Source organism: Vitis riparia, chromosome 16 (assembly GCF_004353265.1).
Source record: "Vitis riparia cultivar Riparia Gloire de Montpellier isolate 1030 chromosome 16, EGFV_Vit.rip_1.0, whole genome shotgun sequence".
In the NCBI taxonomy this organism is placed as follows: domain Eukaryota; kingdom Viridiplantae; phylum Streptophyta; class Magnoliopsida; order Vitales; family Vitaceae; genus Vitis; species Vitis riparia.
Window position 1 is genome coordinate 12,828,976 of NC_048446.1, and position 19,443 is coordinate 12,848,418.

Consider the following 19,443-nt stretch of genomic DNA (forward strand, 5'->3'; position numbering starts at 1 on the left):
GAGGATAAGTGGTTCTTGGATAGTGGGTGCTCAAGACACATGACCGGGGATGAATCCAAGTTTGCCTTCCTTACAAAGAGAAAAGGAGGATATGTCACCTTTGGAGACAATGCAAAAGGAAGAATCATTGGTCAAGGTAACATAGGTAATGGTACATCCTCCCTTATTGAAAGTGTTTTATTAGTAGATGGTTTAAAACACAATCTTTTGAGCATTAGTCAACTTTGTGACAAAGGTTTAAAGTAATTTTTGAAGCATCTCATTGTATCATCAAGGATATTCAAAATGAAAAAACCATCTTCATGGGCCATAGATGTGAAAATGTATATGCTATAAATATTTCAAAATATGATGGCCATGATAGATGTTTTTCAAGCATGCATGATCAAAGTTGGTTGTGGCATAGGAGGTTGGGACATGCTAACATGGACCTCATTTCCCAACTCAACAAAGATGAACTCGTTAGAGGCTTTCCCAAAATTAATTTTCAAAAAGTCAAAGTTTGTGAAGCTTGTCAAATGGGAAAACAAATCAAAAACTCTTTTAAAAACAAAAATTTCATTTCAACATCTAGACCTCTTGAATTGCTACACATGGATTTATTTGGTCCTTCCAGGACACCTAGTCTAGGAGGAAAATCTTATGCTTATGTCATTGTGGATGATTTCTCTAGATACACATGGGTCTTGTTTTTAAGTCAAAAGAATGAAGCTTTTTATGAGTTTTCAAAATTTTGTAACAAGGTTCAAAATGAAAAAGGCTTTACAATAACTTGCATTAGAAGTGATCATAGGAGAGAATTTGAGAATTTTGACTTTGAGGAATATTGCAATAAGCATGGAATCAATCACAATTTTTTGGCTCTTAGAACTCCTCAACAAAATGGGGTAGTTGAAAGGAAAAATAGAACTCTTCAAGAAATGGCTAGAACCATGTTAAATGAAAACAATTTGCCAAAGTATTTTTGGGCCGAAAAGGTAAACACTTCTTGCTATGTTTTAAATAGAATATTGTTGAGGTCCATTCTTAAGAAAACTCCCTATGAGCTTTGGAAAAACAAGAAACCCAACATTAGCTATTTCAAAGTCTTTGGGTGCAAATGTTTTATATTAAACACCAAAGATAATCTTGAAAAATTTGATGCAAAATCCGATGTTGGAATTTTTCTTGGCTACTCAACTTCAAGTAAAGCTTTTAGAGTTTTCAACAAAAGAACCATTGTTGTAGAAGAGTCCATCCATGTCATTTTTGATGGATCTAACAATTCTCTTCAAGAAAGAGAAAGTTTTGATGATGATTTAGGATTGGAGACCTCCATGGGAAAATTGCAAATTGAAGACAAAAGACAACAAGAAGAAAGTGGAGAGGATCCCAAGAAAGAAGAATCACCTTTGGCACTACCTCCTCCTCAACAAGTGCAAGGTGAATCAAGCCAAGACCTTCCAAAAGATTGGAAGTTTGTTATCAACCATCCACAAGATCAAATCATTGGTAATCCATCGAGTGGGGTAAGAACTAGATCATCCCTTAGAAATATTTGTAATAATCTTGCATTCATCTCTCAAATTGAACCTAAAAACATAAAAGATGCTATAGTTGATGAAAATTGGATGATTGCCATGCAAAAAGAATTAAATCAATTTGAAAGAAGTGAAGTATGGGAACTAGTACCAAGACCTTCAAATCAAAGTGTTATTGGAACCAAATGGGTCTTTAGAAACAAAATGGATGAAAATGGCATCATAGTAAGAAATAAGGCAAGATTGGTAGCCCAAGGGTATAATCAAGAAGAAGAATAGACTATGAAGAGACTTTTGCCCCCGTAGCTAGATTGGAAGCAATTAGAATGTTGCTTGCTTTGCATGCTTCAAAGACTTTATTCTATATCAAATGGATGTGAAAAGTGCTTTTCTAAATGGCTTCATAAATGAGGAAGTATATGTTGAACAACCACCCGGTTTTCAAAGCTTTAACTTTCCAAACCATGTTTTAAACTTAAAAAGGCACTTTATGGTTTGAAACAAGCACCTAGAGCTTGGAATGAAAGACTAAGTAAAATTCTTTTGAAAAAGGGTTTAAAATGGGAAAAATTGACACAACTCTTTCATAAAAACCAAAGAAAATGATATGCTCCTAGTTCAATATATGTTGATGATATTATTTTTGGAGCTACTAATGACTCTCTTTGTGAAGATTTCTCTAAGTGTATGCATAGTGAGTTTGAAATGAGCATGATGGGAGAACTCAATTTCTTCCTTGGACTTCAAATCAAGCAACTAAAGGAAAGAACCTTCATCAATCAAGCAAAGTATATAAAGGATCTTCTCAAGAGGTTCAACATGGAAGAAGCCAAGGTGATGAAAACTCCAATGAGTTCATCCATCAAGCTTGACATGGATGAAAAAGGTAAATCTATTGACTCAACTATGTATAGAGGCATGATAGGATCCTTGCTTTATTTGACCGCTAGTAGACCCGATATCATGTATAGTGTATGCTTGTGTGCTAGATTTCAATCTTGTCCTAAAGAATCTCACTTAAGTGCCGTTAAAAGAATTCTTAGATATTTGAAAGGGACAATGAATATTGGTTTGTGGTATCCTAAGGGTGATAACTTTGAATTGATTGGTTTCTCGGATGCCGATTTTGCCGGTTGTAGAGTTGAAAGAAAGAGCACTAGTGGCACTTGTCATTTCCTAGGACACTCACTTGTCTCATGGCATAGTAAGAAGCAAAATTCGGTAGCTTTGTTAATGGTGGAAGCCGAATACATAGCAGCCGGTTTGTGTTGTGCACAAATCCTTTGGATGAAACAAACACTTAGTGATTTTAACTTGTCTTTTGAGCATTTCCTATCAAATGTGATAACACTAGTGCCATAAATATTTCAAAAAATCCCGTGCAACACTCTAGGACCAAGCATATAGAAATTAGACATCATTTTCTTAGAGATCATGCACAAAAGGGTGACATTACACTTGAATTTGTAAGCGCAAAAGATCAACTTGCCTATATTTTTACAAAACCTCCAAGTGAAGAACAATTTTCCGATATTAGAAGACAATTAGGGGTTATTTCTCTTTGATCTGATGTTTGTATAATGAATTCTTGTTGGAAATGCATTATGATTGCATAAATTTCATCTCATACGCATCATATAGAAATTCCTTAGGAAATAGGTCAAATTTTGACCAAAATTCAAAATTCCCTTGGCATTGAACATAAAAAATTGGGGATTTCAACTGAAAAAGGCAGGGGGAGGATCACAAGACAAGAAAATGCAAGAAAATTTGGAAATTTTGACCGTTGACCGTTGACTAGGCGGTCGACCGATTGGGGAATTGGACGACTGGTTCGTTGGGGCTAGGAATTTAAAAGGCCCCCGCGCGTCAGTTTCTTCCACTGTTCTCCACCGTTCCTTGAAGACTCTTCATCTTCCCGCCTTCAGAGACCAGTTTGGGCTATTCCTTGGACCGATTTCAGGCTTTGGGGTGATTTTTTACTCGATTTTGAGGCTAGGGTTTCATCGCTGGATGGATTTGGACTTCGGATTTGGACGAGTTCCTCTCTGATTGCGCGCCATCTTCTGGTTTTGTTCCTTTCCCGCACGCCTAGGGCTTATTCGGGTTGGTCTTCTCTCTTTGCCTGCTCGCTTCAGTTCTCCGAGCTTAACTCCATTTTTTTTTGGGATTTTGGATGGCTCCTCGAAAGGAGACGGGTACTTCCAGGGCTCAGGGCAAGCGCCCTGTTGAGCCATCTCAGCCCGAGCAGATTGAGGCTCGCTGAAAGGCAAGGTACGACACCACACTCTTCAGTTCGAATGAGGACTATCAGCGCTACAAGCAAAAATTTGCTCAGAGGAAAGTCGTCCCAGGGAGAAGTGTCAATTTCTCCCAACTTCAGCACTTTGGTTTTGAGGGGTTGTTCGGACAGATGGGATGACTACCCGTAGTGACGATCTCTGAGCCGGTCTTCCCAACTCTGGTGCGGGCTTTCTATTCTCAGGCGACCTACGAGCTTGGAGGACCCGTATTATCCACTGTGAGAGGCATTGAGATCCGTTTGAGTCCCGAGAGCATCTGTCGCATTCTCGACATCCCTTCGATTGGACTCCATGTTTATGAGGCCAAGGCGTGGCCCATTGTGCCGGGATTTGAGCCTAGAGAGGCTATTCAGAGGTTGTGCGGACTTGCCGATCCTCAGGGGATGGGCAAACCATTGGCTCACAGCTTGACAGTGACTAGCCGAGTCCTTCACCATATGATTTGTTCGATTCTCTTGCCACGTGGAGGACATCGAGACGAGGACTCCTACCTCGAGGCTTTCATTGTTGACTCGATCCTCACCGGGAGACGGATTCATGTTGGCTACCTCATGATGATGCACATGATCTCCTGTGTTGAGAGCTCAACACGTGTATTCCCCTACGACCGCTTCCTTACCCGTGCTTTCAAGGATGCCGGGGTCGACTTGAGTAGAGAGACAAATTTTGAGGCTCCCACCACTTATGACACGTATGATGAGCAGCCTTTGGGGCGCATGAAGTTCGAGAAGGCACCCGATGGCTCTTGAGTTAGGAAAGTCGAGCGACAGGCTCGGGGACTTGATCAGATACACCCCAGAGTAGAGGAGGAGGCCGAGATCAGAGAGATGGAGGATGGGTTGGACCCTCAGAGAGACTTTGAGTAGAGAGGGCCCGAGGTTGACATTCCGCCTCCACATCAGTCAGAGGGCATTCATGTTGAGGCTACCTTCTCCAAGCCTATGATGACTGAGCCGTCCTTCACAGCAGGCCCTTCATTTCAACCATCATTCACCAAGCTACCATATCAGGCACCTCATGTTCCTGATCATGCGCCTTGGATGGATCTCTCCGAGCAGATCGGCTCTCTTGGGACTCATATGGAGGAGCTTACCCTAGTCCATGACTCCTGCTTCTACTCTATAGAGGAGCGTCTCGATCAGTATCAGGCCGGCTTCACCTCTCAGTTTGAGCATCTCGTACAGAGGATTGAGTGTCTTAAGAGCCGCCAGGAGAGTCAGCTCGAGGAGATGATGACTTACCTCCATTCTGTGTTTCCACCACCACCTCCTCAACCTTGAGTTTGTTTGGGATCCCCATTCGTTTCTTTTTTATGTTGCCAAAGGGGGAGATATTTATAGGATCTAGGATCTAGGAGTCTCTCATGCATGTCATTGTTATCATTGTCATATCTATCTTATTGTACATGTGAGATTTCCATATATATATGATATGATACTTTTATCCATTGATTTTTTGTGTTTTACATTGCTTATCATTTGATTGATCCATGATTGGTTTGAGGGGGAGATTTCTTTCTCTCCTAGATAACCAAGGTTTGTTATCATAAAAAAGGGGGAGATTGTTAGCCCAAGGGTTCTCTTAATTGGGTTTTGATGATAACAAACCATGATTAAGTAACTAATTGGTTTAATGTTTAAGAATCTCAGGTATAAACTCGAAAATTCATCAAAGGACCAAATGGATACAAGATCGAGACGCTTGGAAGACTTGAGATCATAGGAAATGAATGTAAGATGATAGCATGAGTGCACTTAAGATGTTCATACCTTTTCATGCATCTTAGAAAACTCGGTTTATTCTTTAAAACTTGATTTTATTTAAAACCCGAGTTTTATCAAATGTACCTTAGGAAAATTGATTCAAAAGTGGCATATTAACTCATCTAAAGACCTTGCCTAAGTATTGGAAAAGAAAGAAATAAAAAGGGATAGGTTTTGGGGCCAAAAGGCTCAACCGGTCGAGGCTAAGGCCAACTGGTCAACCGGTTAAGGAACCGGTCGACTGGCTTAGGTCGTCCGATCGAGGACCGGTCGAGGAAGGTTAAAAACCTTCTCTCTCTCCCAGTAGCCTTCTCTTCCTGATCGAGGTGATTCCTTTACCGATCGAGGTCCGGTCAAGGACTGGTGGAGGTCCGGTTGAGGCAACGGTAACCTGTCATGCATTAAATGCTCTAACGGCTAGTGAATCGGTCGACCCCTAGCTCGATCGGACGAGGTTGCCTTTTGTTGTTTTTGACTCCCGAGCTTAGAAACCTATAAATTGAGAGCTCCACTTCATTTATGACTAAGAGAACAATTGCATTCAAAGCCTACCTACATGTTCTTGATCAAAAAGCTCTCATTTCTTTCTTAGTGCATTAAACCATCACTTGCATATTCTTAGTGCACTCTTGTAAATCATCCTAGCTTTCTCTTGTACTTGAGTCATCCTTAAGCTAGGTTGAGAGTTTCATTTTTGTGTAAACTGAGTGTGAAAGCCTTCAAGTGGTTCAAATCTTGAAGAGATTGTGTAAGAGCCCATTGGAGTCGGAATCCAAGTGTAAGAAGATTGAAAGCTTGATTGAAGCTTCAAGTTAGTGAAACCCTCACTCGGTTAGGAGATTGAGGAGAGTGGACGTAGGCAAGGGAGTGCTGAACCACTATAAACCTGAGTTTGAATTCTCTAACTTTATCTATTTCCTTTATTTATTTTGTGCATATATTATTGTGTGGAAAAAGATTTTGAAAAACCCAATTCACTCCCTCCCCCCCCCTTTTTTTGGGTATTTTCCTTAATTATTCATAGCCTTTGTTTTATCAGTCATGGTACCAAGGCAAGCCATCATCTAACTCTGCCTCATCAATCAAACAACAATAAGCTGGAATAGATCTCGACTCGATCAGTAAATGGTGAACAATGGTATCAGCAAGAATATCAATCATGGAAGTTAGAGTAGCCAAGACATCAACAAATTGGTTCTACACTCTAGGCAGATGTGTATAACTCAAACCATCAAACCTTCCAACCAATAGCTCCAAGTATGTATGGTAAGGCCTGAGTTTCACATCTCTAGTCTTCCAATGGCCCTGAATTTGTCTGAATACCAGATTGGAGTCACCAAACACCTCAATTTGTCTAATTTTGAGCTCAAGTGATGTCTCTAATCCCAAGATACAAGCCTCATACTCAACAATATTGTTCGTGGTAGGGTGTTGATTAGAGAACTCTAGACGAATAAATTTAGGAATGTGGTCACCATGAAAGGATATCAACAGAACACCTATCCTGTATCCAGAATTGTTGGCCGCAACATCAAAGTACATGTGCCAACCTGAAAAACAAGTCACTACAACAATATCCTCATATGGAATGTCATCATCAATCGCTCTACCATTAGAAACCGAGAATGAGGCTAAGTGATCTGTAACAATGTTCCATCTGATAGACTTCTGAGTGACATAATGAATATTAAACTCAGTCAAAAGTACCAACCATCTCATAAGTCAACCAATCAAAGAAGGCCTATCAAACAAATATCTCAGAGGATCTAAACGGGATATCAAGTGCATTGAATACTCTATCATGTAATGTCTCAATCTCCGAGTAGCCCAAACCAACGCCAAAGAGAAGCGCTCAATCATGACATATCTTGTCTCATAATCAAACATCCTCTTACTCAAATAATAAATAGCTCGCTTCTTTCCCAAATCATCGAGTTGAGCTAACATGCATCCCAAGGCAATGTCTGAGACTGACAAGTATAGGAGTAAGAGATGACCTGGTGTAAGAGGCACCAGAACTAGAGGCGACAAAAAATACTCTTTGATTCTCTCGAATGCTTTGGCACTGATCATCCCAAACAGTAAGCTAACTCTTTCTCAAGAGTTGAAAAATGGGCTCACAAATATCTGTTAATCTGGCGATGAATCTGCTGATGTACTGAGGTTTACCCAAGAAACCTCTGATTTTTCTCTTAGTCCTCGACGTAGGCATGTCAAGGATGACTCTGATCTTATCTGAATCTACTTATATGTCTCTCTTACTAACCATGTATCCCAGTAGTTTCCCAGAAGTCACTCAAAAAGTGCACTTCTTGGGATTAAATCTCAATTTAAATTGTCTAATCCACTCAAAGAATCTATCTAAAGCTGCTAAGTGATATGTTCTATCTCGGGATTTCACTATCATGTCATCAACATAAACCTCAACATCCCGATGTATCATGTCATGGAAAAGGGTAGTCGCTGCTCTCTGATAAGAGGCTCTTGTATTTTTCAGCCCGAATTGCATGACTCTGTAACAATAAGTGCCCCACTCAATAATGAAAGACGTCTTCTCCATGTCCTTTGGAGCCATCAAAATCTAATTATACCCAAAAAAACCCATCCATAAAGGACAACATCGAATGACTTGTTGTACTGTCAACTAGCATGTCGATGTGAGAAAGAGGAAAATCATCATTGGGGCTGGCCTTGTTGAGATATCGGAAATCAACATAGACTTTTACCTTGCCGTCCTTTTTAGGAATAGGGGCGACATTGGCCAACCACTCAGGATACCCAACCACTGATAAAAATCCCACATTGTGTTGCTTTTGAATCTTCTCTTTCACCTACAAACTCCAACAAGGGTGTAATTGTCTCAATTTTTTCTTAACAGGTCCGACATGAGGCAAAAATGGCAAGTGATACTGGACTATGGATGGATCAAGGCCCCACATGTCCTCATAAGACCATACAAAAACATCCAAATATGATCTGAGTAACTGGGCGAGGTTATCTCTATCATCTGTAGACAAATCCAATCCAATCCTTAGCTCCCTAGGTTGGTTTGCTGTACCAAAATCAATAATCTCAGCGTCTCCTGTGGTAAGTGAAACTCTCTAATCACCGGGACTCGAATCAGAAGCAGAAGAAGAGTCCTCATCTGAATCGTGCTATGCAATCTCATCATCTTTATCAAATTTATGTAATGTGGGTGAATAAGGTGTAGATAAAGTGATGTCACAAAAGACAGGTAAATACTAAAAATGACTCATATCCATATATGAAGAAAAAGTCAATACATCATCAGAATGAGAGACAAATCTCAACAATATATCAAAAGAAAGTGGTGGCTCCACATGCTCGGACTTTACCACGATTGAACTAATAACGCCCACAAATACATCATCATCCTGAGCAACAACAGTAAGCAGCCCATTAATAGAGACAAACTAAACATCCTCAACCATATCGATAGTAAGTACCTTAAACAGATTGAGTGGAGAAGCAATCTTTGGTTGAACATCATAGGTAATCTGACTCATGCTTACCACGAGCATCTCATCATTATACTCTTCACGCGGAATAGTCCCATCTATCATGTCTGCAATCTCAACAAATGTCCCATGCTCACTAGTCTCCTCTAGAAAGTAAAGTGTCAATAGGCTCGTATGGTCTAGAGACGGAGGGGTGACCAAAACAGAAGTGGAAATACTGGGAGCTCTATCACTCAACTGCAACTAATGAACTAGACATTGAAGCTCAGTCTCTTGATCAACACTAAGTCCACTAGTAATCCTCTCTGAATGCATCTGTGCCTCTGGCGTCCTCACAAAATAATTTTCTAAGCTTATCCTGTATGGGTGAATAGGATAGTCAAATGGCATGTGGAGCAAACGAGCTCTGAGTCTCTCCTTGTGTAGAAACACAATGTATCTGTAATTAGCCTTTGTATGAATAAAACCAAGATCGAAATGAGTATCATGATCAACTGTGGCAATGAACTCTCCAGAGCCATGTTGACAGCGCCTTAAACCCAAGCTAGGTAAAAAGGACATAGATCTCATCATGTCCAAAACCAATGTACTACCATGCTCATAAAAGGGAAGTGCCACATAATCTCTATAGAACTGCTCAACCTCTATAGTCTGTGTCTCATCAAAGGTGAAGCCAGTCAAAAATAGGTTGTCATCGCCATGACTAATCTCTAATACTGGCTCTGAAGTAGAATAAGTGTCTCCAGTAGACTGTATAGTAATGACTATCCTTATGTATAAACTTCACCTTCTGATGAAGGGAAGATAGTATAGCTTTTGCTTTATGGATCCAAGGTCGACTCAATAACAGGTTAAAGGATGTGGAGATCCTTAAAACCTGAAATAAAGCATGAAATGTGACTAGGCCTATTTGTAAGTCTAATGTTAACGTACCCAAAACCTCTCTACGTGTACTATCATAGGCTCAAACTATCTAAGAAGATGACTCAAAGTTTGAAGTTTTGAAGCCAAAAGCAACTGATGTAGCTAGCGGGCAAACGTTCAAGATAGAGTCATTGTCCAAAATGATAGATGGAACTCAATGTTTGGAGTAACTAACAAAAATGTAGAAATGTAGAGTATGGTCAAAACCCCCAATGGGTAAATCATCAACAGAGAAGACAATGCATGTGGCTCTGTCAACTGTCAACATATAGATCAATCCCTTAGGAGAGGTAGATGTCTCAACTCGTATCTGGCTCAACACCTTGACCAATGCCTCCCGATGAGATGTAGATGATGTCAAAAGACTCTAAATGAGATAAAGGCCTGAGTGCTTTGGAGCTACCTCAAAATCTCATCATCCTCTCGAGTGGCATGACTCTCTAAAAGTTTAGCAACTGTAGGAGGTTGTCGTTGTACTACCCTGCCTTAATGGATGACATACTGAATATCCTGAGTAACTGTCTCATCAGGATCTCGACTTAGTATAAATGGAGATTGAATGCTACAACATGAGTGAATCAATGGCCCAATCATAGTCAATTGCACTAGTGATGTGTCAGGAACCAGTCTAAATGGTGCAGACGCCTATGGGTTTGAGATTACTCCATCAATATCATAGCTCTCATCCACTACTATAGGCTCTGGCTTAGAATCATCTTAACTCAACATGTGAAAACACTTTCCACAGCCATGGAAATCCATGTGGTTGGTCTGCACCAGATTACCACAGCAAGGTGTATGGTGAACCAAAGAAGAGTGAAAATGGTGGCCAAATAGATAAAGAAAGAGTTCTTCGACATGCTTCTCACCAACAAGGTTTTGCAGTTTGCTATTTTTCTAAAGGCGAATCTCGATGATGATTACTATCTCTCATCTCTCACCAGTATCAGCAATGTTGAAGTCTCCGTTGATTTGCATGTGGTTAAAGTTTATGTATATGTTTTTTGGGGATGGGAAAGGAAATGAGGTAGCCATTGCTGGTTCAAAGTCAAAGGTTAAATATATTCAAAGTGAGTCAGGGAGGCATATGAAGTTGCGGCTAACTCAACAGATACGTTTCATAGAGGATGAGTCTTTAGTGCAAGGAAGTAGGGTGATTGCAATATTGGATAGGATGAAGAATGAGAAAAAAATGGCAAAAAGCTAGGATCAATCGTTTGAATCATCTGATTTATCTCAAGATGATGACTAGGAGGGTGATGGTGATGACTCTGATGAGAACATTATTCATATAAAATAGTTGTCTTCCCAGTTGCTTAAATGATCATGCATTATATCGGGGTCCGCACGGAAGAACACGAAGTGATATAGTTCTAAAAGGAAGGGTCATCTTTAGTACACAGTCCTAGACCATGCATTACTCTACTCCCTACATGTACAGCCATGCATGGCCACCTTTTGGTGGGCCTTTTTTTAACTCAATGCTCTCATTTTTTTTCTTAATTCCCTATTCATGCTTTCAAATATTAATTTTCAAAACTTCGGTTTTCAAATAATTTTAATTCTACTCCAGGCCCACTTCCGCATGAGAATGCATGGCCACCCTCTAGTGCACCACCTAAAGGCCACGTGTCATCCTCTTTGATCCTTCATCCTCACATGTCAAGATTTAATTTTTAAAACTCCAATTTTCAAGTTTAATTTTCAAAACTTTAATTCTCAAATAATTTTCAAATAATTTTCAAAACTCCAATTGTCAAATTTTGATTTTCAAAACTCTAGTTTTCAAATAGTTTTCAAAACTCAAATAATTTTAATTTGACTCCGGTTTTTGAAATATTTTTCACACCACCCCATTTTTCCAATTAATTTTAAGTCCTCAATTTTCCTTCCCTCCTTAAGGATTAGGGTCACCAAAAATCCCGTTTCTTAATAAACCTACTGTCGTTTTCTTCCAGGCAAACACCTTCACAAATTTTCTTTAATCTTCAAATAATTTTTTATTTTCTCAATTTTTAATAAGCATGAATGCAATTTTCATAATTCTAAAATAATAGAATTTGTGGAATCAATTCATGCAAAATCCATTGGCCTTTGGTGGGGGCCCAACATCCGTGATTTTATTTTCTTTAAAAATGATTTGAGTATAGTGGGTAAATTGATACTGATAGGTTTTGCTCCATTTTGTGACACATGTGATATATTTTATACTCATTATTGTGCACTAACTTTGTTTTATTATAGCATATTATTGCTTGCTATCAAGGTATACTCTCACACTCACTTTGTTTATTTCTTTTCCATGCATGACTTGCTTTCATCAAGAGATTAATTCTTAGTATCCATTGATTTCATTACCAATTGTCATGCTTGAATCATCTTATTTAGTAGAGACCTGTTGGACTTAGAAGGGTGCTACAGTCTTTTACCATACCTTTCCGATTAGCAATTAGACCCTCGGACCCATCTCTGTTTCCATAGACCATCTTTTTCAAATAAGGAATCACACTTGGAGTTTCCTTTCTTATTTTGTTTTCCATTTAAAAATAAAACAAAAACAAGTGGTGACTCTAAGTCTTTTTCTAAAAAAAAAAAAATTTAAATAAATAAAAAACGATCGACATCAATTGGGAACGCATGGAGCAAAATACAGGGTCCACAAAATAGCGACTCCATTGGGGAATTTAGAGGGTTAAACTTGAACTTAAGTTAAGGCAAACATGGCGTTTGATTAGTCAATTGATGGATACCTACTCCTTGTGTTTTTCTATGCTTGAGTGTTCATAGCACATTAAGAGTTTGATGTGATGATTTCTTCTAACTGATTGCTATATCCATTTGGGACATTGGCATACTGATGATATTGATTGATTCTCTTGATTGTCTTAGCATATTAATTATGCTCTTTCCATGATTATCCTGCTCACTTTGACATGTATGCTCACATTGTTGTATATTTTGTTGTCTTAGTGTTAACTCCTTTACTTGTATATTATCTTGATCATCTTTGAGCATGCTATCCTTGTTGCTATTCATCTTGATTGTCATATTCTTTTTTAGCTTATACATGGACATAGATGATATACATGCTCTTTGTTTGACTGCATGTTGCATAACTGCTCTTCTCCTGTGTGATTTCATGTTGCTTGTTTGTGTGGGTCGCATATCTATCATCTTACCTCTAACCTTCTAGTTTTATTCATTCCTTTCTTTTCAGTTCTTACATTTGTTAGTGTGAGGCCTTGTGTGTACTTGTTTCTCTAGCTGAGCTAGTGGTTAGGAGTAAGGTCTAGTGATGGGCTATATCAATGTTTAGGAGCATTCTAAAGGAGGTTGACATATTGATGTTGATTGGAGTCCAATCTTTGAAGACCTATATAACCTAGAGTTAGATTTCATGGATATTTGGGTGATTAGTGTTTTTCATTTTCTGTTTTAGCTTCACAAGATTTTCAGATGCACCCACACTGCTCATTGTGCACTTTGGTCGACTATTGAGTGCTGAGGATTGTAAGAGTTTTCACCATAGGAAACCCCTTGTGATGTCAAGGTAGTGCATATGTGAAGGTGATGATCACCTTGCATGGAAACGCCTTGTTTCTTTAAAGGCGTGCAGAGGGTTGCATACCATCGGAGGATATGATTGCTTTTGCTAGGGATCTTTTAAAGTCCACCATTCCCTTTTTAGAGTCACCTTAACCTTGTAGGATGAGCCTTAGATCCTTCAAATAGGACTTCTTTCCTACACGTGGGTGCATCTGAGGGCCTTCAGAGCCTCTTTAGTTATAGTTCGGATCCAATGCTTCCTCATTTGGTCTCTAATTGAGAGTGCTTAGAGATCAGTACGAGTTTGAGTTATAGTTGGACCACCCTTCTGCTTTGTGTTGACTTGTTTTCTCCGATTCAGATTACCATTTCTTCCATGTTTTCCTCTTGCCATACCTTATCTCATGCTTCATGCTTTGTAGGATTGGCTTTTTGTTTTCAATCTGGATTCACCATCTTGGGTCAAAGTAGAGGACGGATTGGTTCGTACTTCTATGAGGTCAAACATGGATCAGCAGTCCATCACAGTTGATTGGTTCACAGCCTCCGTGGCTTCTATTTAGGAGACCTTAACTAATCTCAGACATGAGATGGGTAGTCAATAGAGCAGACAACCTATAGCTCAGGACGAGGTGCCTCATGATTCGCTACCGCCTCCATCACCACCACCACTCAATCAGATGGCACCATATGCCTCACCTTATCTATTACATGGTCAGTTTGAGGTCGTCCCACCTACATCAGTACATGCCACAGTCTCTGAGGATACTCACAAATGAATGGATCACATGGAGCAGCATATTAAGCAGTTGAGAGTATCTGACAGTTCAATTGTTTGGAATAATCTTGATAGTATACCAGTAGCCAGTCTAGCAGCCAAGTTTAAGATGCCTGACATTGAGAGGTACACGAGCATTGGTTGTCCTTGTATTCATCTTCGACTCTATAGTACTACGATGAGGGCTCATGGGTTAGATGAGTCGTAGATGATCACCATGTTCCCTTTATCTCTGAGTGGTGCAGCCCAGCGTTGGTTCACATCTTTGGAGTCCTTGCGACATAGGACATGGGATGACCTAGATCAAGAGTTTTTAGGATAGATTTCATTTGACATTGTTGTAAATGTGTCGTGGAGAGAGCTAGAGGCTTTGAGACAGAGATCATATGAGTCCATTTCTTCATTTATCTCCCGTTGACGAGGGAAGATAATAAAGATTATTGATAAACCATCAAAAAGAGATTAGATACAGATGATTTTGAGGAGTCTATAGCCCAGGATTACTAGACATGTGGTCAAAGTACCTTTTACATACTTTAGATATCTGGTTTCAGCATTATATGATGTGGAGGATGGCATTTCGAGAGAGCTATGGTTTGATTCTTCCCATGTTGATGCTAAGGGGAAGAAACCAGTTAGAGAACAAATGTCAGATGTGGGCACTATTACTTCTACTAGTCAAAGGCTTTCCAGGTGTCATTAGCCAGTTTCACAGCCTGTTGGGACTTACCCTTCTTATTCACCTCACCAGTATAGGCCAGGGACACCTCCTCAGCTATATGATCATACTTACCCGTCTTCCATGCTAGTATAGTCGCGTTATGTGGTACCGGGCACAGAGAGGCCTCTAGTCTCATATCCTACTCTAGTACAACCATGCTATGCAGCACAGGTCATAGAGAGAACTCTAATTTTATACCCTAAACCTAGAACTCCACAAACATCTACTTATTTTGCTTTGAGGACACTGAGACAATTTTCGTAGTTGGGTATGTTGTTGAGCCAAGCTCTTCGAAAGCTAATAGATGTTAAATTATTGATGTTTCTTGCTCCTAGGTCATTGCCTTAGCCTATTTTGTTATAGTTTAGGATGGGTCTACACTGTACATATCATGAGAGGCCAGGACATGAGACTGATCGTTGTACTGCTTTGAGGCACGCCATCCGGGACTTGATAGACTAGGGTTTGGTTCACTTGGGTCAGCCAAGAGTAATCACTAACCCTCTGCCAGCTCATACTTCACATGCAGTCTCTCTGCCAGCCGACGGTCTATATTTCATGGATTTCACTGAGCCAGATGTGAATAATGGAAATGATTTGGTGACGGAGGTGGTGATGGTGGGTGATGGACGATGGTGATGAGGGAGATGAGCATAGTGGTCCTTAGTGGATGAACAGCGTTGCAATGGCGCATTGTGGAGGAGTCGACGATCACCGACTATGGTGATGGCTATCAAGATGGAAGAAGAATGACTTGTAAATAAAATGGTGGAGTTGGAGATGTTGATAGTGGCACACAGAGTTGCGAGCACAGGAAAATAATGGGATATATGGCATATGGTGGCTGCATATTGAGCTATCGAAGAGAAACCGCAACTATGGTGGGGCGGTTGAGAGAAAATGATGACTCTGTGGGCTGTGACAGGTTGGAAAGGAGGATGGTGGGTAGGTGCTGATGGTGGTGGGTATGAAGGGCGACAAGGTTGAAAGCAAGCAAGACTTCGTCACTTGTAGACTGAAGTGGCCATGCATGTGAATAACATGCACATTGGAATGATCGAAATGTGCTAATAATGATGGGACCCATCTTTAAATGCATTTTTTAAGTTTTCTGAGACCAATCATTTCATTGAATTTTCTATGTCAAATTCTGCCCGCATCCTCGGTTGTGCTATCCTTCCAGTTATTAGATTCATTATAAGTTGACTGTTGCGAGAAAGACATTGCTTTACTCAAAAATCCAAAAACATGATAGACCATTGAGGCATCAGTGGACACTCTTGGGTTTAAAAACAGTTTTCTTAAGGGCCCAAAATTTTGAGATTAGAACTAGTTCATTTTCTAAAAAATCTTCATGTGTGTCTCATCATTGCACTCTCGATTTCAAGATTAAGGAAGTTGAATCAGATCATAGACAACTCAGGGCACTATACTCAGAATCATTCCTAGATTGTCCAAAAACAAACCTGTTTTAGCCTGTACTTGACTATTCATTGAAACTGGATTTCGGTCTTCATGGCTATGTTGTTTCCATTCCAGAAGCTCCTCTGATCAAACCACTTCTTGTCACCAATTTTACAACATCCAATGGCGTATCTTTAGTGTCACTTTGTCAATTGGAATTATCATTTTACATGAAGCACCAATGGAGACGAGATTTTTCCATTTGGATCACTAGCAGTGAAGAACCCATCTCAACTATCGGGATAATAGACCTCAATTCTAATTTTTGGAACTCTTCTTATAGCGGCAAAATTATCATCTTGGTGTTGGTTCCTACTGCATGTCAATAAGTCTACTTTTCTTGAAGAGATGGGCAGACCTCTCGGGATTTGGCTAAGTTTAGTATATGAGATACAATTTGTTTCCCTCGTGAACCTCAACCAAAAGCTTGCATTGTGCTCGCCGATGAAACAAACCCAAGTATTCTTTGTTCCATGAGTCTTGAACTTCATGAAGCCCACCTGAGAGATATTCGTATAATCTTCTTCTAGATCCCGTTCTATAGAGCTCAACCCTACAACGAAATGAATCAATATCACATTTGGCCAGCAAAGAGAAAGAGATGACCACTTATTTCATATCCTCCATCTATAGCATTGACTATATTTCCACCCATTATTTGATATAAGATCACAAATTTCACTAGAAACATTGAACTGAAAGAGAGCATTCTCCTTATTTCAAAAGGTGCAGTCTCAGATAACAGATTGGAATTCCAAATCCACCCAAAAGTCACCCTGACATCATCAACCGTTGAGGCCCATACTCATGCACACAAGAAAAGTTACCAATAATAAGGGAAGAAAAAAATGGGAAGGAAACCATGGAGATAAAGCATAGAAATAAGTAAAGAAAACACCAAAGGAAGCTCCCTTTCATTGGTCATCAGTGAGTTTGCTAACTGGTGGGAGATACCAAAATGGACTTTAAATATAAATAAAAAAACAAGGTTGCAAGCGTCTTACAAAGAAACCAAAATAGAGCAAAGAAACAAAACATGATTTCAGATTCTATAGAAACAAACAAACCAAATAGAAAGTGTTTGCAGATGATCTCAAATATGCATGTTTTCTAATGTCCACACTCAATCATAAAAAACAAACCTAAACATCAGCAAGAAATAGAGCAAAATGGTGCATAAATGGGACAACAGAGCATAGAGTGACTTCACCTAAATAACTCCAAGTCGAATAAGGATTGCTCGGCTTCAAGCACTTGATTCTGTAGCTACTCCAAACTCAACAAAAGCCTTTCCTTGCTTATTCGGTTCTCTTTTATCACATTATCTCAAAACTTCCACCTGTCGAAAACCTCATTCCCCTTGTTTTTCTTTCCCCAGCTTGTTTTTTTTCTCTTGCAAGCCTCCAACAGTTCTACTGCTTACTCTCTACTCCACTATTCCTTGGTAAAAAAATGTTGTCATCTTAACCACCACCATGGCAAGGTAGCAGTGTCCTTGGCCATGAGTCCTATGCAGCTCTGAACACTTGTGAAGGCTCTCTCCCACTCCTCCAAATGAAAAAAAAAAAAAAAAAACCAGCCCCTCCCAGTCCAAAGAGGGGGTCTACACATATATATTAGTGGTTATTTTTTGTTTAATTTTGAGATTCTTGTAATTGTTTAACTTTTTAGGTTTAACCAATTAACCAAACATTTATTGATTTGCAATTGACTATCTAAGTTTTAATGGTTTTAATAATAACATTATATTAATATCATATATAACATTTAAATAATAATTTTATTACTATCAACTGATTTATATTTAATTATTTAAAAATCAAAGAAAAATTATTAAATTTTTCTAAAAAGTTTTGTAGCAAAATATTTGTAAAAATTATTAAAAATGTTTTAGTCATATTTCTTACCATATTTAATATTTTTTCAAAAATATTATTTGAACTTTTTAGCAAACTTTTATTAAAGTCCAAAACTCTTTAGTATTTTTGTGATTTAATTTAATATATTATAAATTCTTCTTTTTCTTTATAGCTAATGTCAATAATTGCTTATTTTATTGAATAATACTGCTTATTTTATTGAATGGAACAATGTTTTTTTTTTTTATTAAATATGAAAATTTGTCTATATTTATTATAATAAACCAATAGGCTACTTTGCCCCCTCTCCACCAAAATTTATGGCTCGACCACTATATAGACTAAAGGCCACTTTGATATAGATTAAATGCCAAAAACCTACAAAGCCTAGAGGTTTGAGCCCAAATGGCCTAGATTAATTTACCCCTCACAATCTCAATTTTCTCAACCTCAAAACAAGTCCAAAAAAATTGATGGCAAGAAATTGATCGGCATGAAGTAATTAATACATTTAATCTTGCATAATCAACTCATTTTTGCATCAATATAGATAGAACAAACACAAGTTTGTTTTTCAGGCTTGCCATGCACCCTACGTGTTTTTGTATAGCTCTAGGTTTAGTTCATGTTTGAATTTAAAATTCTCAGTTTTAAGTTTTATGAAAGCTCGGTTCAATTGTTGAATTCTTTCTCTCTCATTTGTTTTGAACTTTATAATTGCAATATGTTGGTTTGAAATTTATAAAGTTTTATGGGTTTACATTATAATAATAGTTTAAGTGGGTATTTGGTAAGCCAACTTAATAGTTTAAAGTGACTTAATAATTTAATTTAAATCATTAAATATGTTTGGTAAAATAACTTAATAGTATGACTTAAAAGTAAAAAATAATTTTAAGTAACAAGTAAAAATAATTAATTTATTCTTAAATTCACATCTTAATTTTACTCTTTTTTTTTTAATCGTCATTTACCCTAATTATCTCTACAATCTCTTTCAATACTTCATTACCTCTATTGTTACTCGACCTCATTTGTCTGAGTTATAATTTATAAGGATAAATATGTCAATTTGATGATTTAGAA

General features: G+C 38.6%; 1 pseudogene; it reads left to right on the plus strand.

Moving 5' to 3' along the window:
* The first annotated feature begins 10,739 nt into the window (after positions 1-10,739).
* LOC117933269 lies at positions 10,740-11,289 on the plus strand (annotated as a pseudogene).
* Positions 11,290-19,443: the final 8,154 nt, after the last annotated feature.